Raw genomic sequence first — 10,194 nt, 5'->3', positions numbered from 1 at the left:
CAAGACTTATGACACCGTTTCGTTTTCTTGCTGCGCGTTTCCCCCCATTTCGTTCCTACTTAAGGTCTGCTTATCCCTCAGTAACTGATGTCAATATTTTGTTGCCCGTCTGCCATTGTCTGCAAGTTCGTCTCAATTGCACCTATTTTTGAGCGCCCACTCCCATGGAAAAGCGGGCCGGCCAGGTATCGAACCCGGATTTTCCGGACGGCAGGCGAACGCGCTACCAGCTACACCGACCTCAGGCCCGGAGCGGCTGAGTATTTCGCATTACCCATGTATCGCGCCTGCCAGATAGCACTTGCTCAGCTTTGTTCTAAACGGAAGAAACCGCGCAATCTGAATTGTTACGCGTCGCGAGCGGCTGCGTCGACGCCGACCGAAAGACAGTCACTCACATCCCGAACGTGCTGACTCCTGCGCCGTTACGGCCAACTCACACTGTCAGACTGCCCCTATATGTATGTTTGTACATCGTTTTGTACTTACTCTTTATTGCCCCTATAGAAATCCGTGCTGCGTCAGTGATTATTTCCCGCTCCTGCTGATTGCGTCATTGTGGATTGTACGTTTGCTTAATTCATGATGCTTACTAATCCGTCTGTCTGTAGAACCAGTTCCTGTCAGCCCTCAATATATCATCCGCTGCCCCACTTCTGTCTGCTCCTATTGACTATTGGCCATGAACTGCGTATAATCTAATAGTCGCAATCGTCCCGTGAGATCCAAAACCGTCCGGATCTTACAATCAGCAAAGCGCATTGTGCGGATATTGTAGCTACAATATTGTAGTATGATTTCGTCTTTTACCCCGTAAACCGGATATGTAGTGCGAATCGGTAGCGGCCAATGACCTTGAAATTTCGCCCACTCATACAAATTTCCATGAGCACCATATCACTAAAACGCGCAAACGGATCAGAATACCGTGAACAAAATCGTTGAGCTTGTACAGGAGGCACACTGAAATTGCGCCCGGGTGGACTATCTATTCGGGGTTGGAATTGCACGCTTCAGTGGGTGAAATGTGACAATCGAGTGTAGGAAGAAAACAGTTGCGGATTTGCAACCAGGCTGCGTATGGCGGTGCCGTACTGTCATTGCTCTGACATACTTCGGTTTCTGAAGAGCCACGTGACTGACTTCAAGGTTACGGCAGTCGGAAAGGGGATGCGTTTTCTGGCTAGGTCTGGGTTACGCAAATGGACTGACACAGGTGGAGAAACGTTGGTGTAGAAACATTGGTAATTTTGACTCATTTGGAGGACTGCATGGGTGTTAGTTAAAAACTAGCTGGAATGCTTAAATGGAGGCCGTAAAAAACGCCTGTGCGAGCTGCTGCCGAAGCTTGCGGCTCTGGAAATTGGAAGAATGAGTAGGGATTAGGATGAGACCGGTAGCGTTTAGTGAGAACCGGGAGTCCAACAAAAGATCTAAAAAGGAATGACGGTAAGCTATAAAACCCTCCGAAAGGGTGGATTTTTTTGTTGTTTTCTGACGTAGGAAATAACGACCAGCTGAGGTTGCCGATGTCGTGTGAGGACACAACAACTCACGGTTTGTGTGCTTCCGCTCGGCGGATATGTAGTTGATCAGATTGATATCCAAGAGACTACCACTGGTGGTAAGAATTTTGTTTCGTGTTTGAACTGAACTTCAGTTGACTAGAAGGCGTAAGGCCAGGGCGACAGGAGTCGCGTATTTTTGGAAAAGCGAGAGCTTCAAGCAACGAATGGAGCATGTAAAAACAGCTGGCATTCCCGGATTTTTTGTAGAATTTCTCGTCGAATTTAGCCCGTGAGTAAGCACCGGCCAGCTCACTCTGCGGAACACTTCCCCGCATCCAGTTTCGCAAACGATGGGGAGTGCACTGACTGTTGTCGGCTGCAATGTTGACATCAGAAAAAGGTTGGCATACCAGCCAATGGTACCTTCAGCCTTTTTCACCATACAGTCGGTGCGCCCCATGCAGATTAGTCGGACGGGCTAAGACCACCAGCCTTCTGTAATCTGCCCAGTCCATGGTCAATGATCGATGCGGTTGCATGTGGCACTGCATATTTCGTCTGAAACTCGGCTTGGCACCGGGGAGGGGACACACCATGGCTGTCGCCTTTGTGCGCCATCCAAAATGTATACCTTGGTTGAAGGTTAGTTTCTTGGTGGACAAATCCGCTGTTGTATGCTAAATTTTGCTATTCCAGCAGACTCGGTTTATCGATCCACTCAAGTCTGGGGCACTGCTTAAGGTGGCATGTGGGTGTGGCGTCAGGTCACTGAAGCTAATGAAGCAGTCGGCCTCGCTAGTAAATTTCAGATAACCACCAGAAGCATAACTGGTCCGATGTACACTTGTTTTCAGACATGGCTCACCGAATTGTTTTCAAGTACCTCCACTGCGACCATGATATCGGAGCCCTATCAGATAACGGACCGTCAAAACCTTCCTTCTGCATGCCACACAGCGTAATATCACGGATTCACGGATTGATACACAGGATCGAGGCTTTTGCCCAAGTTTCCCAGGTCGGTTTTGTTCTTGTCGGCCATTAGCTGTCATTCACCTGAAAGGCACAAGTGAAAAAAGGGTGTAGTACTGCTCTTTATGTTCTCAGCGCGCGGCAGTAGGCTTGCCAGCGCGAGGATTCGCATAAATAAATGTCCAATGATGCTTTGAACTGGGTTCTAGAAGGAGCGTGGACAACCGCCGGAGGAAGGTCATTCCACGCACCTACTACACGAAGTGAGGAAAAATTTGTCTAATGAATGTGTGTGCTCTGAGCTTAAAAATTTTCTTACCATGCCTCCGCCGTGTGTTTGCTGGTTCAACGGCAAAAACCTGTTTGCCAAGCTTTGTTCAAACAGCGCGTAGGTAAGAATTAGGTCCTCTCGTAGGCGACGGTACTCCAGGGGAAAGAGATCGAGCATCTCGAGACGCGTTTCGTAGTTCACAGATTTGTGGCCGGCAACCATTCTCGTAGCGGCCCGCTTGTGATACTCACAAATTGTGTTCATCGTCATTGCATCCGGAATATTTATGACGCTGAAACCGTTGACAATGAGCGAAATAGCACTCACAGCGGTGTTAACAAATTTTGAGAGACCTGTTCCCTTTTTTATTTAGTTTGTTGTCGGATTTCTGTAGGATGCTGCTGTCCATTGCATGTACACAGCTGTGTGAAGTGGCAAGTAACTGGACGACCGTAGCCGTGCCGTGCTTCATGTTGATGAGGCGCTCATACTCGGTTTTGAGACCCTGCAAAATCATTTCAGAATCCTGGTTAATTCTGTGAAGTAGCCGCGTGCTGAGGTTCGTAACTTAACGACCGGGTACAGGATACATTAATAAGGTAATTGAAATGATTGCCTGTCACTGAGTTAGGTTTGAAACACCTGAATTTCCGGTTGAAAATAGCGGCAAATGTGATTAAATTGTCGCAATTTTCGTTATCCAGCTTGAAGCACTGGTAACGGATATTGAACGGTGATACTTGATCACCGTCATCAAACCTGAGGTCGCGGGAAAGATTGTGAGTATTAAGCTTGCGTACCGTTCGTGATCCGATGCGCCGAGTTTTCATAATGCAAATCCCGTTCATATCCGTCGTCTTGATTGGAAAATTCATTTTTAACAAGTCTTTGTATAGCTCGAACTGGGAAGACAGTCAGATGCGCACTTCGAAACTGAGGCTGCGGCTGCATCCGTTGATGGAACGGAGGACTCCCTGGTGCTGGCAGCGGGTGTTCGCATATGGTGTCTCAATTGGTGACTCAATGAGCTTCCATCGCCTTTCTTAAACCACCTTTCCTCCTGTTGGGATAATCTTCGGGGCTGACTAAATTCGATGGACGTCGTAGGTTCTCGCTCGCAACTAGTAATTATGGCAATACCACAGCTTAATTCTCGGCCTGAATCTCGCAGGCTGGCGCTGATGCTAAAGTCCAAATAAAGGTGCACAGCTTTTATTACGGTAGTCAATTGATTCAGTATATGAGTGGCTGAACCGTGTCACGTGACGGAAGACCAATTGGAACAGTGGAATGAAATGTGGGTCCACAAGATGGCGGACGCATTCCTGTAACAGCTATGGCGGCAGTCTGTGCTACTCCGGGGATTGACCTTGCTGAGGCGTTCAGTAAGGTGGTTGGTATGGGGCCGCTCCCCACCCATGATGTTTTCTAAGTCGAGTTGTCGCACTTCCAGAGTCAAACTGGAACAAGCTACGTAATTCAGAGCAGTATGTCTAGAGAACGGCAGACGGCGAAGAGGCGAGAAGAGGCTTACCCCGACTTTTACTAGCTGCATTGTGCATGCATCCATAATAAGCAGAGAAGCTGCCCTGAACCGAAGTGAGTATATGAGAAATAGCTTATTATTGATTTTGCCCTTAGGCAAGCGGACGTTGGATGTCCGGCGTTGATTTTCCCGGTTTATGATTTGGGAAGCTTTGGAATACGTGTGTCGAAGGTGAACACCCGGCACCACCACATTACCCCTAAAAGGGGAAATCCGTGATTATGTCAAGCATCATTGGAATTTAGCACTTACAGACTGCGATCTCAGAAGCATGCGTAGCCGCCGCCCTGTGGTTACGCAACAACACAATGAATCGGAGTCATTAAAGCAACTAATGGATAATTGCGGCTATTTATCTGCAATGCGTTGCTCGGAAACTAGACGTCTTAGATTTCTAGGCTTCTCACTCACTGAACTGAGGGAGTTGTTTACCAGGCATAATGAAGAACAGCCGTTTAATTCGACCACACAGTGTAACAGTGGGTAGTATCACCTGTGACATGTTATCGAGGCACAGCTTACAGCAATAAGGAAGCATCGGCCGTGGGTGCACATTCATTCATGCTCGTTTTGCGTGATTAGAAATTTCGCGAAGCGTGTTACTAACATATCGGCAGCTTTACTTAGGAACAAGGGTATTTTAACAGATTGTCTGAAGGGTCTCGTTTATAGCAGGTCAGAGAGAAGCTTCAACTCATGCTTGCGACAAATCAGTCATAAGAATGCAGGGCTGTACTGTTGCCTTCAGGAGAACTAACTTCTCAAGACAAGCTAGTGGGTAGCGTTTGCCATAAAACATGATGTAAGATTTGGGCAAGGTACAAACAATTTGATAGAAGCAGTCAACAGCTGTATCTGGAGTAATCTATCAGTCTTCGCCAGTAGACTGTGTGAGAACCATTTTGAAACTTAATGAACGTTTACGATATAAACACAGCATGCAAATGGCTTGCGGCTTGTTAACGCCGCTCATTAGAAGAACATCCCGATTATTGTTGCCGAAACTATGGGGTTTCCGAAGTTTTACGAAGATTTATCCTAATCTAGTTGCACCTTCAGGTGACATGTTGCTCCGAGAATTTTGTTCCTACGAGCGAATTTCAAGGTCACGGACTCTCCCTGTTTCACATTTCGATATTCGTTTACGCGAAGTAAAACACGAAATCGCACTTTAGCGTATTTTCGCGTTCTTTGTTGTTAATCAAGAATAAAATAACATCTGCAGAGTATCTAATGCAAATTCCACCCGGGAAAATTGGTTATTGAAATCTGCATGCTTTACACTCCCCAGATTTAACAAATGGGGTGATTTTGCTTAGTGAACTTCGTCACAACACATTTTCCTATGCAGCTCAGCTTTCATTAAGTGAAACATCGTTAGAAATCAGTATAAACTGTGCAGTAGCGACGCGACGGGACGATCCAATTTCCAAGACGCACATAACCAGCGATGTGCTTGACCAGTCACGAGACCGCTGCAGGCAAAATGCCAACATACGGATATTATTCCTTGTAGAAGTACGGCGCTCCGAATTTGGTGACTGCTGAAAAGCGGTCCTTTTGAGATGATTTCCAAATCCAATACGGGAAAAAAACCTGAAGAAACCAGCTTTTCCACAAAGTTTCCCATCGTTTTCACAGAGATAATGAGGGAATCCGCCGACAGTCTTTAAATACGGATTCCATCCAAACAGTGACTCGGTGTTCGTTTGAACAACTGCTAATAAAACTTCGGTAGCACGTGGAGATTTAAGGGCCAGAATATATAAAAATATATTTTGAGCTTGCCTCTAAATCCCGCATTGTTGGCGTGTGCGGACGAGTCTCCCTCAAAAGACCGCGTTTTAAGCCTTTTAAGCTGCCTTACGCCGTTTTCTCGGAATTAGGTTTTAGAAAACAATGATATAACGGTGGAGGTCGTGGAAATCGGTGGTGGTTGGATAAAATTCTCAAACGATCATTTAGTGCGCTTAGATGGACATTTGAAATGCACTTTTACAATCAGTAACGCGTGGCTGGTAACCTGTCGTCACGTTTTGAAGACATGTCGGGTTAAGCGGTGGAATCCGTCATCAAAAATGAGCACGAGCCGTTGGCTTATACTGGGCCTTGTACCGGAACCAACTTGCGGCCAAGTTTCATCGTCCACAGCAGAACGCAGTGTGTTTCCCTTAGATAAGGGTTCCAAGCTGGTTGTAGGCCACAGGGATGCTTTTAACTATTTGGAGGTTTTGTTACGTCTAGGCAGTGACAGTTTCAGGGCTGAAAGAGATAAACGTGCTGACGACCTAGCGCGTACTGTGGGGATGCAGCAGATGCCTCTGTCCAAATTCTCCGGCACCGAATTAAGGACCCCTTATAATAATAAATCTCGAGCTATTGCTGCCAAAGCCTTCCACTGAAAATCCTGCCGCTCCTCAAATTCGAATCCCAAATTTTCCTAAACAAAGGCTTCGCCCATGAGGCAAACAGCCGGTGGGGACGCGTCGTAAGCCACCACTACGGGGAGGGAAACGATTGATGTAGATCTGGACAGTCCTTCCCTCCGGGAAACAATGGCCATCGGAGACATTAGAGTACGGAAGACTGCGATGTATGTTGCAAAAATACATCGTTGAGCCCGGCGATAGGAGACTACTTGCCCTTGCTGCTAAGAGTATAATGGTGAAAACCATGGGCATTTTGATTGGGGGAAGCGTGACCACTGTATTCGGTGGCTCCATTCATTTTGTGCCAAAGTTAAGCAAGCTGCACCTGGAGCGCCACAGCGCTCATGTGTTCCAGCAGTTATTGTTTTATGATTTTCGAGTTCGCAATTCTGCGCCAAAGCAAAAACGTTTTGCAAAACCCTAGAAGGCATAAAGCGTTTTATAGAAACTAAAAAATTTACAAGGTTACATCAACTCTTTTTTGCGCTGATTTGCCGTTTTACCAATAACAAATCTTCTATTTACAGTACCAATAAGTTAAGTGTTTGGGTTTGGGTGGGTGGGCCGCTGCAGAATCTACCCCCTCCTCAAAGTGGTGAGGCAGTGGCAACCATAGTACAAAATATGTACATGGACTAACGGGGCCCTGTGGTTGCGTCATCTTTATCTGCCAAATAATTTTAAACTGTTTAATCGTTCCTTTTTCACTTCAGGTGTGTTGGTCGACAATGGAAACTGAAGAAAAAACTGAAACTTCGCATTATGTTGACCGCACTGTCGCTGTGTCCATAAAGTCTCCTTCACTAAATATGTACACACATGTTGTTGTTGTTCGTGAAAATGCGGGTGAAGGGATAGTGGGTAGTATGACTGTGTGAGCGTTACGCACCCTTTATATTTGCTGTGTTTGCATGGGAGAGCTTCATCCCCATTATTGAGAGGGTTGAATCCGGAAATTATGTGCTGGTGGTGTGATTGGAACAGGTCTGATTACTGTAGTATTTAGCGACCAGTGTATGGTGCAGCAATTTCCGTTTTGGTGCAGTAACCCAAGTTAGGTTGCCGTTTAAGCCGTCAGGTCATGAACAAATATTTCCCAAAAGATTGCGTTTGCCTATCACGTGCTCCGTTTGCTTACCTCTGATAAAATACATAAAATCGTCAGCTTGCAATCCATGAGCAGGAAAATTCACGAACATCTTACGTGAGAGGTAAGAGACATGAGACAATGGGCAGTGTTGTCGAAAGGTAAGTTTCAGTCATCTGGCGGTCATTTTTTATGCATTAGTCATAAGGAATGTTGCATACGCGAAGAAATGCGTTTGATACTAAGTGCATTCTTGCAGGAAACTTTCTGCCAAAAAGGGCAATTACGGTTCTTAAAACGGAGCGTAAAACGATGTTTCACAAACGTAAATGTCTAGTGTATAAGGTCACAATTACCGTTCAACTGGGACAACCAGTTATGGAAAGACAAAATGCTCATTCGGTGAAAGTGACGCATGGGAGCCACCGCAAGTACACCGCAGAAGCGATTGTGACGCTGAGTGCAGCTTTCCGTGTACACGTTGAAACAAATACTCGTTGCTTATACACATGAACACGAAATGATGAAATATAACTTCCACTTTGCAGTGAGGTACCACTGAGTTTTCGCTCTCTAAAAGCCCAACTACGCTTTAAGCAAGTCGTAATGAATAGCCTAACGAAATGCCACAGCGTTGCTGCTTCTCGCCAAAATTAAACCTCTGTGAACCAAAACCACCGATTTTCGAGTTCGCAATTCTGCGCCAAAGCAAAAACGTTTTGCAAAACCCTAGAAGGCATAAAGCGTTTTATAGAAACTAAAAAATTTACAAGGTTACATCAACTCTTTTTTGCGCTGATTTGCCGTTTTACCAATAACAAATCTTCTATTTACAGTACCAATAAGTTGAGTGTTTGGGTTTGGGTGGGTGGGCCGCTGCAGAATCTACCCCCTCCTCAAAGTGGTGAGGCAGTGGCAACCATAGTACAAAATATGTACATGGACTAACGGGGCCCTGTGGTTGCGTCATCTTTATCTGCCAAATAATTTTAAACTGTTTAATCGTTCCTTTTTCACTTCAGGTGTGTTGGTCGACAATGGAAACTGAAGAAAAAACTGAAACTTCGCATTATGTTGACCGCACTGTCGCTGTGTCCATAAAGTCTCCTTCACTAAATATGTACACACATGTTGTTGTTGTTCGTGAAAATGCGGGTGAAGGGATAGTGGGTAGTATGACTGTGTGAGCGTTACGCACCCTTTATATTTGCTGTGTTTGCATGGGAGAGCTTCATCCCCATTATTGAGAGGGTTGAATCCGGAAATTATGTGCTGGTGGTGTGATTGGAACAGGTCTGATTACTGTAGTATTTAGCGACCAGTGTATGGTGCAGCAATTTCCGTTTTGGTGCAGTAACCCAAGTTAGGTTGCCGTTTAAGCCGTCAGGTCATGAACAAATATTTCCCAAAAGATTGCGTTTGCCTATCACGTGCTCCGTTTGCTTACCTCTGATAAAATACATAAAATCGTCAGCTTGCAATCCATGAGCAGGAAAATTCACGAACATCTTACGTGAGAGGTAAGAGACATGAGACAATGGGCAGTGTTGTCGAAAGGTAAGTTTCAGTCATCTGGCGGTCATTTTTTATGCATTAGTCATAAGGAATGTTGCATACGCGAAGAAATGCGTTTGATACTAAGTGCATTCTTGCAGGAAACTTTCTGCCAAAAAGGGCAATTACGGTTCTTAAAACGGAGCGTAAAACGATGTTTCACAAACGTAAATGTCTAGTGTATAAGGTCACAATTACCGTTCAACTGGGACAACCAGTTATGGAAAGACAAAATGCTCATTCGGTGAAAGTGACGCATGGGAGCCACCGCAAGTACACCGCAGAAGCGATTGTGACGCTGAGTGCAGCTTTCCGTGTACACGTTGAAACAAATACTCGTTGCTTATACACATGAACACGAAATGATGAAATATAACTTCCACTTTGCAGTGAGGTACCACTGAGTTTTCGCTCCTTAAAAGCCCAACTACGCTTTAAGCAAGTCGTAATGAATAGCCTAACGAAATGCCACAGCGTTGCTGCTTCTCGCCAAAATTAAACCTCTGTGAACCAAAACCACCTGGTTTGTGCATGAACCCTCGCTGAACCAATACCTCGCGATGCCCATACCGGGTCCCATGGCTGCGAAGAAAGTCATACAACGTTCTGACGCGGCTATAAAAACCGCTACAGCGTCGCTAGTGGACAGACGCCTAAGGGAAAACAGCCTGATAACCTGGGGGTCGTTCTCCGGAAAAATCACGCCAGCGAAGCTGGCACAGTCGATCCTCAGCAAGCCTGATCAATCGCTCCACGCAGAATGGCTACGCCAAAAGGGAAGTAAGCGAACCCTTGGACTTCTAGTTACTCTTTCTTCCCCGTCCGAC

Source organism: Opisthorchis viverrini, assembly GCF_000715545.1.
Source record: "Opisthorchis viverrini unplaced genomic scaffold opera_v5_71, whole genome shotgun sequence".
NCBI lineage: Eukaryota > Metazoa > Platyhelminthes > Trematoda > Opisthorchiida > Opisthorchiidae > Opisthorchis > Opisthorchis viverrini.
The sequence above is the reverse complement of the archived record's forward strand: the minus strand, read 5'-3'. Positions refer to the sequence as shown.